Consider the following 20,661-nt stretch of genomic DNA (forward strand, 5'->3'; position numbering starts at 1 on the left):
CAAGTCCTGCACATCCTACGAATTCATCATGTCCGTGGGCCAAAGTTTTGAGAAACAAGGGCAAAGCCCACACAGGAGACCTGAGTCCTTTGGAGAGAACACTGCAGGGGCATCAGATGTAAAAACTACAGGCACCTCAGGGGGAAGGGAAGGGGGGGGCACCACAGCCACATGAGTCCATGTCTCTCCAGTGGGTGGGCTGCCCACTGTACCATCCTGGGGAGTGCAAAGCCACAGTCTCTCAATGTATCTACAGTGGGTGGGCTGCCCACTGTACCATCATGGGGAGTGCAAAGCCACAGTCCCTCAATGTCTCTACAGTGGGTGGGCTGCCCACTGTACCATCATGGGGAGTGCAAAGCCACAGTCTCTCAATGTCTCTACAGTGGGTGGGCTGCCCACTGTACCATCCTGGGGAGTGCAAAGCCACAGTCTCTCAATGTCTCTACAGTGGGTGGGCTGCCCACTGTACCATCCTGGGGAGTGCAAAGCCACAGTCCCTCAATGTCTCTACAGTGGGTGGGCTGCCCACTGTACCATCCTGGGGAGTGCAAAGCCACAGTCTCTCAATGTCTCTACAGTGGGTGGGCTGCCCACTGTACCATCCTGGGGAGTGCAAAGCCACAGTCCCTCAATGTCTCTACAGTGGGTGGGCTGCCCACTGTACCAACCTGGGGAGTGCAAAGCCACAGTCCATCAGGTGGATGACAGTCTCCACTGGTCAAGGAGGAGGCATGGTGGGCACAGTGAACCATAAACAGTGATTGAGACGGCGTGCCCAGCGGAGCGGTGCTTGAGAAGAAGGGCCCAGCGGAGCGGTGCTTGAGAAGAAGGGCCCAGCGGAGCGGTGCTTGAGAAGAAGGGCCCAGTGGAGCGGTGCATGAGAAGAAGGGCCCAGCGGAGCGGTGCTTGAGACGGCGGGGCCCAGCGGAGCGGTGCTTGAGAAGAAGGGCCCAGCGGAGCGGTGCTTGAGACGGCGGGGCCCAGCGGAGCGGTGCTTGAGAAGAAGGGCCCAGCGGAGCAGTGCTTGAGAAGAAGGGCCCAGCGGAGCGGTGCTTGAGAAGAAGGGCCCAGCGGAGCGGTGCTTGAGACGGCGGGGCCCTCTTCAGCGGTGCCTATCTTCACGGCGGGGCCCTGTTCAGCGGTGATCTTCTCCACGGCGGGCCCTCTTCAGCGGTGCCTATCTTCACGGCGGGGCCCTGTTCAGCGGTGCTCTTCTCCACGGCGGGCCCTGTTCAGCGGTGCTCTTCTGCACCGCGGGCCCTGTTCAGCGGTGCCTATCTTCACGGCGGGGCCCTGTTCAGCGGTGCTCTTCTCCACGGCGGGCCCTCTTCAGCGGTGCTCTTCTCCACGGCGGGCCCTCTTCAGCGGTGCTCTTCTCCATGGCGGGCCCTGTTCAGCGGTGCTCTTCTGCACCGCGGGCCCCGTTCAGCGGTGCCTATCTTCACGGCGGGGCCCTGTTCAGCGGTGCTCTTCTGCACCGCGGGCCCTGTTCAGCGGTGCTCTTCTGCACCGCGGGCCCTGTTCAGCGGTGCTCTTCTGCACCGCGGGCCCTGTTCAGCGGTGCTCTTCTCCACGGCGGACCCTGTTCAGCGGTGCTCTTCTCCACGGCGGGCCCTGTTCAGCGGTGCTCTTCTGCCCCGCGGGCCCTGTTCAGCTCCCCTAGATGGTGTGGGTGGTGAAGTGGCCGCACATTGCTCCTTGGGGGCAGCCCTGTCGGTCCTCGCACGGCGGCCCTTGTTTTTGCGGGTCCTCTTGCCGGGGGGGGGGCTGGACGTGCCCTTGCTGCTGATCGATGTGTCACTGCTGGCAAAGGGTGGGCTCCAGAACCCATGCACAACAGTGACACCCGAAGCTGGGCTGGTGGTGGCTGCGGTGCTCTTGGGACTCTTTGAAGATGGAGGGGGGAGCTCATCGGAGGGAAAGAGGTCAAGGTTAGCCAGGAATAGTTTTTTAGGGCCAAGGTAAAGGGTAGGAGAAGTGGAGATGGAAGTGGAGGAAGAGGAGGTGGTTGTAGGAGAGTCAGGTGTGCTGTCATTGGGTGAAGGTGCTGGTGCTGTAGGCTGTCGTGAGGTGGATGGCTGTTGGGTGGGTGGCTGCCTGCGTTTGTGTGTCTTGGAAGAGGGGGTGACAGACACAGTGGGAGAGGACACAGGGGACGTGTAAATGGCAGTGGGGGTGGTGACTGCACGAGTGTGGACTGTACTGGAGGGTGAGGTGGTGATGGAAGCACTGGCTGATGTTGGGGTGAATGCAGGTGTGAGTGTAGACGTCACAGGGAGGGAGGAGGGAGACGAGGAGGAGGGGGACACAGGGGTGGCAGTGGCTGTTGGCATGTCTGCATCTGTGTGTTGCTTGGGTGAGTGTTTGTGGGATCTGTGGTGCTTGTGTCTGGATGAGCTGCTCTTGGGTGTTGAGGTGTGTGCAGGCTGGTCTGATGGTGTGGATGGGATAGGCTGAGGAACAGGAGACAGAGAAAGGCTGGAGGCAGTAAGAAGAGGGAGGCTGGAAACAGGGACAATGGCTGCCGTCAGTGCTGAGGCCAGAGCAGTGAACGCTCGTTGATGGGCAGCCTGACCCGAATGAATGCCCTCCAGGTACGCATTGCTCTGTTGCACCTCCCTTTGCACACCCTGGATGGCATTCAAAAGGGTCGTCTGCCCAACAATGAGCGTCCTTACCAGGTCAATGAGCTCCGCACTGAGGGCAGCAGGGGCAACAGGGGCAGGGGCTGAGGTGCCTGGGGCGAAGGAGACGCGCGCCTTCCTGGGCGAACGGGCACGGAGCGAAGACTGAGGGGCTGCTGGGAGGGCGGGGCTGGTGCGCTGGGTGGCGGCTGTACCTGTAGAGGCGGGGGGCACGGATGTTGCCGCCACCGCTAGGGAGCTCCCATTCGAAGACGTGTCGCTGTCGCTGCTCTCACCAGCGGTCCCCGTCGTGGTGCTCCCCTCGCCCTCCGGATCACTGGTGCCCTCGGTGTCTGTTCCTGGGCCCACCGGGGCCTTGTGTCCTGCAGCTCCCTCGTGCTCCGATGCCAAATCTCCTCCGCCTGATGATGCTAATGCACACATGCACAAGAAGATGAAGAGAAAGGGTGGCGGGAGAAAAAAGAAGACCAGGTTGAGTGCATGCAATGTCAACACCGTTGGCGGAGAGGACAGACACAGGAGCCTAATGCACTAAGCCGCGCATTCGGGGTACACTACTCAGTACTACTGACTAGGACAACAGGCCAAGAGACGTCAAACGTGCACATGGGAGATGCTGGACCTTCAATGGCTGTACTTGTCACCCTACAGAGGTGGGGGTCGGGGGCACAGGGCCATGCCTAAGGGAGAGGACTACACTACAGAAAGCGCCCTGGCCTAATGTCACCCACAGCCCTCCTCCCCCACCCAGACGCCTCCACTGCGCAGAAAGATAGGAGAATGTGCTGATACTCACCCCCTTGCGTCTGCTGTGATGTCTTAAAGCGCCCATCCAATTCAGGGTAGGCCACCGCCAGGATACGGGACATCAGGGGGGTCATGGTGCGACTGGCACCCCTCCTAGGTTGGGAGGCCATCCCCAGCAGTGTTTCTGCGGTCTTCCTTGTTCCGCGGCGGATGTCCTCCCACCTCTTGCGGCAGTGGGTGCCCCGTCTGTTGTGGACCCCCAAGTTCCGGACTTCCTTGGCGATGGCACGCCAAATCTCGATCTTCTGATGGGCGCTGACCTATTTGACATGTACAGGGTGGAAAGGAGGAAATCATCAATGACCTGCATGTTAGATGTGATTGGCCCCCCCCACCAACTTTGCCATATGGCACATGCTCTCATCTGTCGGGCGCTGCACTCCTCATTCGCCCCCCACCCCACCAACTTACATCCACCCCAATCCACACAGGCATAGCCCATTCCATGTGCACCCAGTGTACTCACTTGTTGGTCTGGAGGACCGTAGAGTAGCGCATACTGGGGGAGGACCCCATCCACGAGCTTCTCCAACTCTTCAGACGTGAAGGCAGGGGCCCTTTCCCCAGTCGCAGCAGCCATTGTATCTTCCAGACCGAGGTCACAGCAGCACTTGCAGTATAGGTCCTCTCCTGTGGATGATCAGGTCTCGAGTGATTAAGCAGATAGAAAATGGCGGTCACGCCCACGGCAGTGCGTACCGCGGCGGTGCGTACCGCGACCGCCGGCGCACATCGTCATTGGCTCCTGAAACCCATAGGCTTCAATGTTAACCAATGCGGCTTTGCGCCGCGGTCTTCGACCGCCTACCGCCACGGTGTGCCCCGCCAGCGCATTGACCTCACATCCCATTGTCCCACTTCACAGATCAGGCAGCCGCCATTTCAAGGGCCTACATGGCTTAATTTTGACTGCGACACACAGGCCTAGGCCTTGCATTGCCACACATACACGCCTTTCAACCCATTGCCATTCTTTAACTGTGCAAGCTGTCTGTACGTACCTGTGGTTTGCCTGACTCTGTGCTCCATGTTGTCCTTCCTAGGCACCGTCCGCTGGGACTTGCGATGAGAAGGAGGAATCCTCGCGTGTACCGACCTCTGGTGGACCTGTCGACAATGGAAGAACGCCATATAATACTTTGATACAGACTTGACCGTGCCACTATCCATGAACTGTGTGCCCAGCTGGAGCCAGCCCTGATGTCCCCCATCCGCCAACCCACAGGGATTCCCCCTCTGGTGCAGGTTTTGTCAGTCCTCCATTTTTTGGCAAGTGGGTCATTCCAGACCACAGTGGCCATGTCATCTGGAATGTCTCAGCCTATGTTTTCTAAGATTTTGAGCAGAGTGTTGTCTGCCCTGATGAAACTCATGCGGAGCTACATAATTTTCCCAGAGGAGGGTGACTTGCCTACAGTGAAGGGTGATTTCTATGCCCTTGGACATATCCCCAACATCATTGGCGCCATTGATGGGACCCATGTGGCTTTGGTACCCCCAAAAGACGATGAGCAGGTGTACAGAAACAGGAAGAGTTATCATTCTATGAATGTCCAAGTGGTCTGTTTGGCTGACCAGTACATCTCCCATGTAAATGCCAAGTTCCCAGGGTCAGTGCATGACACGTATGTGATGCGAAATAGCAGCATCCCCTATGTGATGGAGCAGCTACAGAGACAACGTGTGTGGCTAATAGGTGACTCTGGTTACCCCAACCTGCCTTGGCTACTGACCCCAGTAAGGAATCCCCGGACCAGGGCAGAGGAACGGTACAATGAGGCCCATGGGCGAACTAGGAGGATCATCGAAAGGACCTTTGGCCTCCTGAAGGCCAGGTTTAGGTGCCTGCATATGACTGGGGGATCCCTGATGTACTCACCAAAGAAGGTGAGCCACATCATCGTGGCCTGCTGTATGCTTCACAATCTGGCATTGCGACGTCAGGTTCCTTTCCTGCAGGAGGATGGTGCAGATGGTGGTGCTGAAGCAGCTGTGGAGCCTGCGGAGAGTGAAGAGGAGGAAGACTCAGAGGACGACACAGACAACAGGGACAGAGTAATAGAACAGTATTTCCAGTAGCACACAGGTAATAATCACCCATGCCATTTTACATTTCCTGAAAGCCTCCTGCATCTCAACTTTGTCGATTTCCCCCCAGACCTATAAACATGATGTTTGATTTTCCCTTCCCTTTTCTGTGCTGTATGAGCCACTGCGTGACCTCGGCTTGGTTGGCCCATGGACTAATGCTAAGTTACCTCGGTATGTGTAATTCACAATGTTAATTATACGTAATTGATATGTAATGTGTCATACATTTGTAAATAAGACAGGCTGAGTCCTGATTGATTTCAGTGCAATATGTGATTTATTATTAGTGCACAGATATTGGTACATGATGGTGAAACAGTGATGGGTGGGGGTGGAGTAATGTCCATGGCGGAGTCCAGTTCTCAGTCTCACAGGTGCATTGTCCATATGCCTGTGGCAGGATGGAGCAGGGGCAGTTCAAGGTTGGACAGGGTGGCAATGTGGAACAGTGGGAGGACTTCCGGGGGTATGTGATGCTGGCGGGAGACTTGACATCCTACTCTGTCGTTTTTTTTTATCTCAGGCTCCTTTTGCGGGGCGGTTGTTGTTCAGCAGGAGGTGGGGTTCTGGTGGGCTGTCGTTGTGGTGGGGCCTCCTGTCCACTAGCGCCGGCGGAGGTGGTAGGCTGTTCCTGTTCCTGGCTAGTGACAGGGGCCCTGTGTGATGCCACATGGTCCCAAAACGTGTCCTCTATACGGTTCAGGGCCTGGACTATGCTCCCCATAGCGGTTGAGATGTTGCTGAGTTGGTCGCTGAACCCCATGTAGCGTTGCTCCTGCTGTGCCTAGATCTCCTGGAACCTGGCCAGTACCATCGCCATCTTGTGAGTGGTGGTAGGCTGCCATGATGGTGGTGAGGGCCTCTTGGAGAGTGGGTTCCCGGGGCCTCTCCTCCCCCCCCTGTCGCACAGCAGCCCTCCGAGTTGCCCTGTTTCCCTGGGCCTCTGTCCCCTGGACGGTGTGCCCACTCCCACTGCCCCCAGGTCCCTGTTGTTGTTGGGTTGGTGGGTTACCCTGGGTGCCCTGTAGTGGTAGACACACCGCTGCTTGACCTGTCCTAGAGACAGAGGCATGGGCCCGCTGGGTGGGAGCTGTGCTGTTGTTCCCAGAGGGGGTTGGGTCTGCAGTGGCCTGTGTCTGGGTGAGGGGAACCGACTGCCCAGAGGTCCCCGATGGTCCGGGCTGGTCGTCAGGTTCCAGGTCGACAGAGCTGCTGTCATCACTAGGGGCCTGTTCCGGGGGTGGGATGGACATTTCTGGTCCCTCCTGACCGGTGTGTTGTCGTTCGGGTCCTGCATGGGGTAAGAGGGTATGGTTATTGTTTCTGTGTGTGCATTAGCTTGCGTTTTATGGGTGCCCTTGTCCCCCAGTGCTGGCATTCCCTTGGGGGAGGTGTTGTGAGGGTGTTTTGTGGGGGGGGGGGGGTGATAGGTATGTGCAGTGGTCATGCTTAGGTGATGGGTGTCCATAGTTTGGGGGTGGCATGCAGGGGTTGGTGTTGGGTGGGTTGTGCTGGGGAGACATTCTCAGGGAGGATGTGTGCTGGGGGGTTGGGGGTGAGGGTGGGGGTTAGCATGCTGGGGGGGGGGTGAAGTGGTTGGCCTTGTACTTACCAGAGTCCATTCCTCCGTGTACTCCAGCGAGGCTATCGGGATGCAGGATGTTGAGTACCTCTTGCTCCCATGTTGTGAATTCGGGTGGAGTGGGTGGGGGTCCCCCGCCAGTCTTCTGGACTGCGATGTTGTGTCGCGAGACCATCGAGCGCACCTTCCCCCGTAGGTCGTTCCATCGTTTGCGGATGTCCTCTCGATTTCTGGGATGCTGTCCCACCGCGTTGACCCTGTCCACGATCCGCTGCCAGAGCTCTGCCTTCCTTGCTATGGTGGTGTGCTGGACCTGTGAGCCGAAGAGCTGGGGTTCCACTCTTATGATCTCCTCCACCATGACCCGGAGTTCTTGGTCCGAAAAGCGTGGGTGCCTTTGTGGTGCCATGGGGTGGTGTGTATGAGGTGTGGGGTGGTGTATGTGATGATGTGTGTGTTGATGTGTGGTGCTTTGTGCTTCTATGTGGTGTGTGTGATGTTGCGGTGTGCCTCTGTGTGTCTGGCTCTCTATTCTCTGATGTGTCTCTCTCTCTCCTTCGTCTCTGGTTTTTGTTGGTAGGGGTTTGTGGGTGATGTGGGTGTGTGTTTTATATGGTATTGGATGTGTGGGAGTGGTGTGTGTATGTGTTTCAGGTGTGTGCCTTTCAAATTGTCCAATGTGGTAGGGGTTTGTAAAGGTGTGTGTATTTTGAGTGCGGCGGTGTGTACCGCCAATGGAATACCGCAGTTGAATGACCGCCGCGTGGATTTGCGGGTCATAATGGGATGGGCGTATTTCTGTTGGCGTGGCGGTGGAGGTTTGGTCTTCTCCAGTTTACCGCTGGCCGCTGATGTGGCAGACTGCAGTGGAGGGTGGATTTTCGGAGGTTTTGCAGTTGTGGGTCAGAATGTCCGTGGCGGCTGACCGCGGCCGCGGCAGTATTGTGGCGGCCTTCTGACCGGCGGTAAGCGGCTTTTACCGCCGAGGTCAGAATGACCCCCACAGTCTTAGGTCTTGCACATAGGTGCAGGTGTTAGTTGCATGCGAGACCATATGCTCAGAGCAAGCACTGGACAGTGGACTCGGGGACACAGGGGCAAAGAAGCTGGTGCAGGGTCTGGTTCGGTTGTGTTCCCAGAACCTGCAGCACACTGCCGTAACAGCCAGTCTCGAGGCATTTCTGCCAGCACAGGGCCCCTGCCACAAGTCCACTGCACACAGGCCCAGGCTATTCATTGCAAGCTCTGAGAATAGCGGCATGGGAACTGGTGCACACCTTTGCTGCAGGCTAGGCACTGTGCCCAGAGCCCACTGCACATGGCTGTAGTCTGTGCACAGTGGGCTTAGTGGCAGAGGGCTTGGCACACGGACATGGTTCAGCGAGTTATAGAAATAACTTTTAGAAGATATTACTCTCAGAGTCACTGCAATCTAATTCTGTTCTGCTGAGTGGCTTTGGAGAAAATATAAGCGGTTTTTTAACTACAGACTGTGACCAGCTATTGTAACTATACTGTTCTGTGACTATGGTTTCTGTAAAGAACTTAATAATCAAACATAATAAATGCAGTTTTTTTTGTGCGCAAAGCCTAAAGAAGATGGAGCAAGGATTCTATTGCTGGACCGGCAAACATGGATCTAAAAAGCCTTATTGTATTTTAATGTTTTTTATGTTGTTATTTTTTAAACATAAAAAAAAATCATAGAAACTTAATAACTGTTGATTTTGGAAAATGAAAATAGAATAAAGAAAAATAAATAATTCAAAAAATCTTTGAACTGCTTAGTATGAGTCTGCAGTATTTGGACACAAGATTTTGTTGTGCTGTTCGACTATGCTAATAGCTTTGCGTTAGTGTGTGCAGTACATTGATAAATATTGGCTGCGTTTGTCTAAATGTTCCTATTCTGCTTCCAGTGTATTAGTGGAACTTTATTCTTACATACGTTGCAAGTAGTGCAGTTCTACTCGACGTAGATGTCAATTCATCTTTATGACGTCTTTCCCTCTTCTCAGCTTGAAAATCACGTGTTCTTGGAGTTTGGGCGTCTGAGCATGAAAAAGGAGCCAAAGCTCCATCTGCCACTTTTGCCTCAGGTGCGTTTTTGTCATTAAGTATACATATGACATCGCGAGCAATAATTATTTTCTCTCCCACCAGAAAGGGAATAAAATTCCAAATGATGGATTGGAAGGCTGCCTTTTTAGTTGTATTGACTCTCTCTCCCACTATGTACAAACTTGACACTGCTGCAGCGCCACGGAATCCTAGCTATTATCTATACTGTATAGTGGATTCTGCGCTAGAGGTCAATGGATCGAAGTGACATAGGCTTGAGGGGATGTCATCAATGAGTAATGTAAGCATCAACAATAATCAACATAATCAATGATGTTAAACCTCAAACAAATAACCACACCAGTTTTTTAAGAAGATTTATTATATTTATTTCCCTAGATTAATAACACTAATGTTACAAAAATAACTCTCAAACACAAATGGTAAGCATAAAGCATTAATAGTGGTTGATTAGAACGTCTTATATATCTCAGTTTAATCAAATCAACCAAACAAATAATCTCCAAGAGAATTACACTTATTAATAATACCAGAACTGGTAATAATGGCAAAGTATACATTAGTACAGCACTCAAAAGATGTCAATGTAAGTCATGAGCATTTCAGGTTAATTCCCTCACTAACCACAAATTTGCATTAACATGTTGAGTTTCATGTAAAAAGAAGTTAGAAACACAAATTTAGAAAAACTCTTTAACTCCAGTTATTATTAAAACATTATTATTAATATGCAGCAATCAAATTATAAGTTGCAGCTGGTACCTGGAAAGCAAAAGAGACACATATAACATCACAATGTCATATGTTACCCTATTCAACCATAACATGCAGACTACTTCAGCAAGGGGACACCATCAGGTATGTCTTCAGAAGAATCAGGCCTAACAACAGCTAAATCCCACACTGCTACAGGAACACTGGAATCTAACAACTTCAACCACTTCTGCCTCTTCTCATCAGATCTCTCATCATCTCATCTTCTGACTCTGGAGAATCCTACCTAGGTTGTTATACTAATCTCTAGAAAAGCTTATGATTCGTCAGTTCATGGGGTAGTTACATTTCAGCCAATAGAAAAATAAATTGATAACCTAAAATACGACAATACTAAATTAACTAGAACATTTTTCAACAGTAACATTTCCTCTTCTGTCTCGTCTGTGGCTCCATTGTTCCATCTTGATTAAACTTCTCTTCTCAGGAAGAAACTTTTACAGTTACAAACTTCCCTTCAGTCCTCAAGGGAAAAATTACATATTAGTAATATTCTCAAACAACAGAACATTCAACTTTTCCAATGCTCTGTTAAGACATGGCCTTGTAAGACATAATTCAGCAACCCACTAGGGGTAGCTGTGCACACATCTATTAAAACACTCAATGAGCACTTATGCAAGCCTTGAATTATGGAAAATAACAACAACATTTATTTAGCATTTTGCTCTGTTGGGAACAGAAAATGAACTGTGGCGACCATATTCAAAAGTCACCCGTTTTACACATTAATTCATTACACATTTAGTATACCAAAATCATTAATAAACATTATGACGTCTTTACCTCTTCTCAGCTTGGAAATCACCTGGGTACTTGGAGTTTGGGCATCTCAGAATGAAAAAGGGACCAATGCTCCATCTGCCACTTTTGCCTCAGGTGCGTTTTTGTCATTTAGTATAGCAATAATTATTTTCTCTCCCACCACAAGTGGAAGAAAATTCCAAATAATGGATTCAGAGAGTGCCTTTTTAGTTGTACTGACTCTCTCGCCTACTATGTACAAACTTGACATATTATTCTCAGAGTCAGGAATTCTGCAAACGTTGGTGGAAGAAACACTGTCCTCTCTAAAGCTATAAAGAACTGCATTAGGACGTCAGAAATATGCACCAACGGGCATAGGACCATTCTATATTGAAGGGAAATTGTGTACTAACTCTACAATGCTTTAAAATTAGAACCATGGCACTAGATTTAAGGGGGGAAAATACATTAATTTCACTAAAGGAGTGTTCTGGTTTGTTATTGATAGTTCACAGACAGTCTTTAGACCCGACCCACCTGCTGTGTGCTACTTTCTGTGGTGTGTCTGAGGTCCGTGTGTCCAGGTCTGCAGAATTCACACAGTCACAAAATGGCTTTTTACTTATGTTAACAAGTTTATTGTACTTTAAAACTAATGTTTTGAATATGCTTGGCTCCACCTAGTATTGACAGGTAGGGATTTTTGGGTTAGGTAAAAAATGCACGAAATCAACTGTCCTGGGCACCAGGCTCACACCCTCAGAAATCTGAAGTTCTACCTCCACATCAACAAAAACTCACTAGTGGCAGTTGGACTTCCTAGTTCTGTCCCTCGCTCCACTCTGGGTCTCTTGCCTGGGTTTTGGAATTGTTTCGCACAAGGAAGGGTGTTTTCATATATTTGAACACCATGGTTTTACTTTAAAACAACAGCTTAGTAGATCTCTAGGGTTAACGTTTTGTATACAAGCACATTGTAAATGTGCTTGTATACTGAATCCAGTTTTAAAAAACAACATTCACAAGGCCCACAGACCTGGATTCGAAGTCTGCCAACTTATAAACCCCCACCCTCAAATCTACAAAAAAGGTGTGTAGTATGGGATATTATGAAAAGAATATCAATAGATCATAATAACGTGACTCAAATATTGAAAATCTAGGTAGTATGTGCACAGGGGTAGGTATAGATTCTCCTTTCTTAACGCCACATCCACACACCTTGAAGATATACATATCGTCAAGGTTTGTATATGGGAAGTTGGGTATAGAAAATCTCTAGATAATTACCTGTCGATATTTTGGTCATCTATATACTGATGACAAATTTTGACCACTCGATATTCCATCTATGATATTGTGGACCAAGGAAGATATCAGCAGTGGTGAAACATCCTGTTTGAGGGCCATGCATTTTAACGCTTTTGTGTTCTATTAGATACAATATCATTATGGGGCTGGTTCAGGAGCATGTGAATTTTAATTGCTCCAATGGAGCAATTACAGCAGGTGACTGTGCAGGCAGGGGCGTGGCTATCAATCGGACAGCAGGTGCCATAACTCCAAGGCCCAATGGTCTGAGCAGCCCACTTTTCTCAAATAATAGCAATTGTTTAACTACCAAACCCGGGGATAGTGGCTTAAATTCCTTGCTTGCAAGCGGGCCCATGTTACAGTTGCAGCATCACTGTCTGCAATTGTGGCACCAAATTAGAGGGTAGCCCTACCTGATTTCCGTATCATTGTTTCCTCCTCTAATGTGTACACAAAGTCACCTGGAATACTCGTAGTACTGAGGAATAAGACATTGCACGTCTACACAAAAGCAGTACCTAATTTGTAAAACAATAAGTGCCAGGTCCCAAAATTATGTTGAAGCCCTAGTCCCGTGCTGCTGAAATTCAGAAAAGCTTGGAAGACTTTTTTATTTCCTAATTAGGCTTTGCTTTTGACCTGGATTGTTTTCCCCTTGTACTTCTATATTTCTCCTCCACTGCTTTCCAGTTGCTGCAGTGGCAGGATACATGTAATGGTCACAGTGTACTTTATAAATACCATAGCCAGCTCTAGGGTGGTGTGACCGGTGCCACTGCACCGGGTGCTGACTTAGGGTGGGGGCACCATGTTTTTGGTATATTAGGTATAATATGGTTTTAAAAGCACCTGCTGCGGCATTCCTTGCCTCCAGCAATTTTCAGGCAACAGTAATATGTCAAGATAACTCTGGTGATTAATGTTCTGCCTGGAGGGAGATGGAGTTTTCTCTAGTGGATGGTTTAAGGTGTAGCGCAGAGGGCTAATATGCCTGCTGCAAAGACCATGTACCATGCAGATCACAAAGTGCAAATAATGCAAATAGGTCAGAGGGTTACTACTTTTGTCAGAGAGGTCCTTTTATTATTGGCAGTTTAAAATTTAAAATCCTAATAAGGAACAGTAATCTGATAAGTGTCATCAAAGAACTGCATGCATACTGCACGGTATGGATTAGAATGTTATGATTTTACCCCAGTCTTTCACTATCCCGATTTTGCTAAAAAGGGTTCATTAGGATAGAAATCAATTCTTATTGTTAATGAGAACCCCCAACCATGGTGTTACACTTTAAAGTCTGAGTTTGTGCTTCTCCAGATAAAGCACTTTGAAACTATACAGTCTACCAGTGTGGATGACATGTCCCTCCTACACCCTGAAGTCCTCTGTCTTATGTAACATTTCTTATACCATGATTTACACACCTATGATTGATTGTTTCTGTGTAATGTGTGTGCAAAGTAAAGTGCAGTACCAGTGCTTAGGCTGGCCCTGATAAATACTATACATACATAAATACTATACTATACATACATACCATAAGGCTGGCAAGTCTTGATTCCACCTAATGCCTCTTTTATTCACCGCCAGATACTTCCTGTCCCTTTATCTAACTCTTTCAGGTTCTTTTTCAACCCTGCTCTCTCTTCGTCACTGTTTTTCCATCTTCCTCTTTCTTCTTCTTCCCACTTTTCCCCCATTTTTCTTACTTTTGCTCTGGATTACAGTATAATAAGGAAAAATATTGGGGATTGGCTTAGATCGCTGAGTTCCGAAAAACTCCAGAGAGTGGATATTTTTCCTCATTCGTGGTCACCAACGTTAAGTTGGTGGGTGCGAGTGAGGAAAATCATCATCTCCCAGTGAGATTTTTCAACGCAGTTGGTCGAGGATGTCGTTACCGCCTGCGTTCAGAAATTTCCATTCACGTTAAGGAAGTTGCCGCTCAAGTAGAAAATTTACTTGAGTGGCTGAAAAGAAGCAGCACCCTCTTGCTCTGTGTGTGGCGCTGTTTGTTCTGATTTTTCAGCTTGGGACAAACACTCTGCACTAAAAATTTGCACAAACGGCATGACCTAACCATTCCACCACTTGTAGAACTCCACATAGTGCAGCAGAGTTTTTTGGTCACTTCGTGGAGTTCGGCATAGCGGAACTCGGCAAACTCCATCCAGGCCTAAAAAATATGTACCTGTCTCCCCCACAGCCCCTACAAAAATGCTGGTGGGCTCCACTTGCAATCACCAGCTCAAATTAAGGACTATGCAAAAATAACCTAAGAGTGAATTTATATACCTCGGATTAAGGTAAGTTAGGTACTTCATCTATGTTTTGGAAGAGACCTCGCTGTGCAGAGGAGTTTGAGTAAAACTAGAGTGATGGCAAATCACCAAATCACTTTTATTAGTCCTGCCACCTGACCTATGACATTGGAGCAGGCAAGTGTCAGTGACAACTCTATGGAAGATGGGGTTATTATAGGACGTCATTGTGGGTACATCTAGAAGATGGCATTATTAAAAGACATGCCAGTGCGGACAGTACAATACTCTGCCCCTGGTTTGAAAGGGGCAATGCTTTAAAGCAATGCATGATGGGGAGGGAGAAAGTGAGAGGTAAATTTAATAGAAGGAATTAGCCCTCAGAGATATGTTGTATAGAAGGGAGAAATGAAGCAAGGAAAAAACAAGGATATTGTGATAAATAAAGAAGTATTGTAACGAATATAGATGTATTGTTTGAAAAGGGGAGGGAGAATAACTGAATCAAAACATCCGAGGACTCTAGCTGAAGAGTCATCATTGCTATGTATCAAAAATAAACTATTGCTAATGCACACAAATGGAGACATGAAAGAATATACAGAAAACAAGTCAGGTCGTGTTTCAATTGCTGTTTTTTGATTGATTTTGTAGCAAACATATACATATATACAGCAAATATAGCTCTTTTAAATAAATGTAAGTCTTCCAGATTATATGATCGTATTATTATAGTGTTTTGTCCATAAACTTGAGCCTTATCATTGATCAGTAAATAAACATGATTATTAATTTTAAAAGGTTTCACTTCGTTGCGCCTTCAGTTTTCTTTTCCATGAACACTTGCTTGTGCTTAAAATTGCCTGTGGAAGCGTGGGTGCTGCTCAGGGAAAACGCACTACTGGCTGTAAACTAGATTTTAAAAGTAATCATTTCTTGTTTTGCAATTAAACCCTCTCCATACTCCATACATTGTCCTTGGTGATTACAATTCGAAAGGGCGCGCTGCTTTCATCTTGCTGCAGTACACAAGGTGAAAAATGTTAGCTATTTCCACACTTCAAGGATCCGGCTGCTATAAGCATTAAAAAAATTACCTGAAACATAAATTTATTGCCGTGTGATTGCAATGAATTGCATGTCTGCAAATGAATTTCATTGTAAATTGATGTTTTAAATTAAAATCTGGCACATCAGCAGTGATGATTATATAATATGGCGGGTGGAACGCAATGTTTCATGTAATTGCAAGAAAAGATGTGATGGCAAAGGGCACATTCTAAACAGCAATTTCTATGTGAACCTTTTTATATGGGCATAATATACATACTTAATTTTCTTTGGTGAATCTGTGCATATCATTGATTATATAGTAGGCACATCAAAACAATTTATGACTTTAAATTATTTCAGACTGAACACCTGGACCTTGGATTATAGCAATAGTCTTGGATTTACATAGAAAATTTCATTTTCATCTGAAGCAACATCAACCATGCATGTTTTTTAATGTGATCATTTTAAAGCGCTACACTCAATTAGTGGCAGCTTCGGAACGCTTTGCAAGGAGTGGGAAGTGGTGGTGGTGTTGTAGTTTGGCATTTGGCCGGGGAAGCGGCTGGTGTGAAAGTACACCCAGAGAGCACACACTTCCAAGTAGAATGTGGTCGTGCCCTAAGCGACAATTGTGTGTGACCACAAGGAATATGCTAGTTAGATGTCAAATCCTACGTGGGGAGAACAATTAAGTTTAGTGCACAGGTCAGTGGCTTTGCCGATGATCTTAGACATTTGACAGGAAATATGGGTTTGTACATGTGTTAGTGCATTGTGGTATTTGACTTTTATCTCTGCAGTATTTTGAACTATGGGGCCAAGATTTAGGTAGACGTCACGCACAGCAGCAAGTAATGTTCTGCACTGTTCTGTGTGAATGTGAGAGCAGAACAGCGCCATTCCTACTAAGATGTGGCGCTGTTCTTCTCTCTCCCGACACTGGCACTCTTTTGTGTCATAGTCCAAGGGTGTCTATGTTGTGAGAAGCACATTTTTTGTACTGGAAGGAATACCTTCCAGTACAATAGCTATACTTTAAGCTGTTTCCCACTTGGTATGTGTGCTATAGAATGTAGTACACATGCAAAGAGGGAAACACGAGGAGAAATTAAAACATAAACATTTGTCCTCGTTACTTCTGCCTCGTGGAGGTGTAGCATTTTGAAATGCCTGTCTACAGTTGTCTGTAGATATGAATTTGCATCAAAACCCATGGGTGGTTGCACGGGATGCACCACCCATGGAGTGCACCCTTGACACAAAGGATCACAAGGCAGCGCATTGCACAGCTTTATGTTACTTTGAATTACAATTAAAAAAAGTAACACAGACCTGACAGAAATTGTTTATAAATATGAGCCTGGATTTTCATCTGGTCTGGTGTAATTGAGGAGATTTTTATTATCACCCCTCAAGCATTTGTGTATATCTTATAACATACATCATGGAATGTTTAAGCTAAATGTCTGGCTTATACTTGTAGGTCTCTGGATGCTTCCATTAATGTATTCAACAACACATCATCAAATTTGCATTCAACCTCACATCCTTGCACTCATGCATATGTTCATTTATTCAGCGACTCAGTCTTCCATTTACCTTTGCACCCATCCAAGTACTTCTCAGACAAACTCACCAAAAAAGACACATTCACTTACCAGGCAGGCCTATTAACTTTGCTGCTAGTTTGTGTGGGGTGTTAAGAATGCTTCCAGTGCTAGTCTCTGAACAGTGGGAGAGTGCCGTTGTTAGTGTATGACTCCTAGTCTGTGAGGCTTGTGAGAGGGCTTTTGGTAGTGTGTGATGCAGCTGCAGCCCGTACTTTAGGGCGTAGGGGTCACCCCCCCACCTTTTGCCCCTCATGTAGAGTGTCTGTCAGGCTGAGCAAAGGTCAGCCTCACAGACACTCTTCATGTTCAGATCAGGCAGCCAGGAACTAGACATGCGCGATTTGCTCAAACTCCTGGCTGCCTGAGCTGAACTTTGCTGGGATGAAGAGGTCACAGCTCCTATGGGCATGACCTCCTCAGCTCAGCAAAGGTGCCTCGTGGCCCTTCCCTTCAGTGACAAGGGGAAGCGTCACCGATTGACTTCGACCTGGGCACTTTAGGCTTTAGCCCTGAAGCGCCCAGGGCAAGTGTCACAGTGACACCTCGTCACAGAGTGGGGAGGGGTCAGAAGTCTCACTGACCCCATCCTACTCTGTGACAAAGTTAGGACTGCTGCCTTCCCTCATTGGCTGACCTTAGGTCAGCCAGATAGAGAAGGCAGAAGTCCCAACCCTCCTGAGACCTCCGAGCTGAAGGTAAGTGTGTGTGTTTTTTAACTGAAGGTTTGGTGCGTGTGTGTATGTTTGAATCTTGATGAGTGTTGTGAATGGATGTGCATGCATGCGTGTGTGAATGAATAAGTGTGAGTGTGAGTGTGCTTCCTGCCCGGCCCCCTCCCTCTTAAAATTACCGTCCGCCACTGGTGTGATGGCTAGTCTGAGATAGAAGTGAGAGGGCTGTGCAAGGTGTAATAGTAATGCTCGGGGATGTGAAAATACTGTTGGTAGTGTGTGACTATTAGTTTAACAAGTTTTTTGGGTGAGACATACATTGTGAGGGTTGTGAAAGTGCTGTAAGCAGTCAACTGCCATTCTGAGAGAGATGTATGTGTTTAAAAGTCTCTTAGAGGTGTGAGAGTCCTTCAGGTAGTGTGAAACTGCTATTCTGTGAGTGCTGTAGGAATGAGTCTGGTGTGTCACTGCTAGTCTGTGTGAGATGGGAGAGTTGTCTATATTTAGGGTGTACCTTTCCACCAGAAGGATATTAACTGTTTCCTATCAAAAGGTAGCACTTAATAAAATTATTAAGAGAACCCAGTGTTATGTTATGGGAGAGGAAAGCCTCACACTAGTGAAAAATAAACATAGGAGTTTTTCACTACCAGGACATATAGGTTGTCCAGGACCTACCCTAGATGTGACTTATATAAATTAACAAAATAAGGTTTGTTTCAGGCAGTTTAAAACTGTGCACACAGGCTACGGAGGCAGGACTGAGACATGTTTAAAGGGCTATTTAAGTGGGTGACACAATCAGTGCTGCAGGCCCACTAGGAGTATTTAATTTACAGGCCTTCGGTACAGACAGAACTACTGTACTAAGCACTTACAGTTATACTAAATGTGCCAATTGGGTGTAAGCCAAGTCTTCCAAGTTTAAGGAGAGAACATATGCACTTTAACTTAACACTGCTTAGGAGTGGTAATGTGTGCAGAGTCCTGAAATCAACAAAAACAAAGTCAGCAAAACAGGAGGGTTGAAGGCAAAAAGGAGAGGAGGCCCATGCCAAGGATGTCAGGTCTAACAGTGTCTTACTTTACTTAACACTTGATTATAATTTTATACATCAGCCTGGATCTATTTGGGATTGTGCTAGATCTAAGGCAAAGCACGGCAATATTTTATCCCATTGCCCACCTATACTCTCACAAGGCTTTCATCTCTTTCCTACAATGAGCACTGTTCTCATCTGCAGTCCTTTTTGGGCCCATTTCTTCCATTGTTCTATCAGGGGAGCAGTGGGGGATTTTCAGGTTATTATTATTGCAAATTCAGCTAACAAGACAGACATATCTGTAAACCTATTGCCAACTTTTTTAGCCTTTGAGCTTGTGTACTGTCCCCTCACACATCCTTCGAATATAACTCCTTCCTTGCAGTGGTTGATTGTAGATAACCCTTGAATCCTTCCTAATTCATTTTAGTTTCATGGCAGCGCCACTCCATGTAGCAAAATTCTGCATCTTCTTACTTACCTCTGGGAAACCATGAGATTACTATATCAAAGTTTTTATTAACCCCTCTGGTTGTAATGTAAGAGCTTTGAAGATAAATACAATGTGTATATTTAAAGTGTACATTTCTTTATACTTTATACATGTCTTAAGGTATGTCCCCAGCCCGCATCATCAAATTCTGTGCCCAGGTCTTCTTCTTATGTGCTTCTAAAAAAGGCCCAGGTGAATTATTTTACATTACGCTGACTTAATTTGTGTAATTGTAGGATTTTTGTGTTACGCTTGTCATGACACTTCTGTTAATCACTCTATTTTTCACAGTGTAATGTGACGACTTTTAAAAAATTGACGCAAGGATGCATTTCATACTAAAATATAGCACTAAATGGCAGATTTGCTTTGTTTGTAGTTCCTCATAAATGTATTGTAATTTTCCTGAAATTTTGCATAATTACTTAAACGCAATTTACATGAATTTCACATGCTCCTACTTCTACGGTCATTAAGGGTAGGTTTTGTCATGTTAGTAAGAACTCCACAGACCCAATGTGCAATAGGTGAAAAACTTTGTGTGTTGGTAGTTCTGAAACCCGTTTACCTATATATCTTCTAGAATGTGTTGTTCTCATATTTTTGAATTGCAGTTTAAATGTTTACTTTTTGAAATTATATTTATTTTGAACTCTTAAAATAACTAAATAAATAATTAATAATTACATTTATTCTATAAAATAAAAATGTATACATATATTATAAAAATGTATGCAATTAATAGTTAATTATTTTATAGGTAAGTGATTTAATCATTTAAATTATACTCATAGGTGCATATGTATACACAGATACACATACAAATGTCAAAATAATTTAAATAATTTAACAGTATTTCAAATGGTTTAGTATTTTATTTCCCAGTCTCTATGATTTTGTATGAGGGAGCGTTGCACTACCTGTTTTGATGCCTTTAGAGCTGTAGTAACTTTAGAAGTATAGTTTGTGAATACCAATGGTCTCACTCATTTGTGGGTGTGTCTTTGTATTAACATGTCCCTTCCTAAATCCCTCCTTAAATTTCCCAAAAGCCTTCCAAGTTATTAGTAAATATTCCTCATTTTCACTAATAAAACATATCCTGATGTGCAGAGATCACGCCACCGTAGGTTTGTGAATAGCATTTTGAAGTACGTGAGTTGTACTACCTTAGCACTACTTTAATCACTACAACATGTAGTTTGTGTATATGCCCCTCAGAACTCAAAATGTACCCTATACCACCCAATAATGCAATGTCCAGCCAGTGCTTTTACTTGATATGATAAAGCACTTCAGTGTACTATCACTCAATACTACACAACAATATAGAAAACCAGAACGCAAAGATATGGCTGATATTTAATTGTGCAGAACTCAAAGAAAAAATATGCTGCAAGGGAAACTCTAAACAGATGCTGCTGAGAGTTCAGTGACCCAGTTGTCAGGCTCAGGAATGTGCTTTAATGCTTGATTGTCCAC

Source organism: Pleurodeles waltl, chromosome 2_2 (assembly GCF_031143425.1).
Source record: "Pleurodeles waltl isolate 20211129_DDA chromosome 2_2, aPleWal1.hap1.20221129, whole genome shotgun sequence".
Classification (NCBI taxonomy): Eukaryota; Metazoa; Chordata; class Amphibia; order Caudata; family Salamandridae; genus Pleurodeles; species Pleurodeles waltl.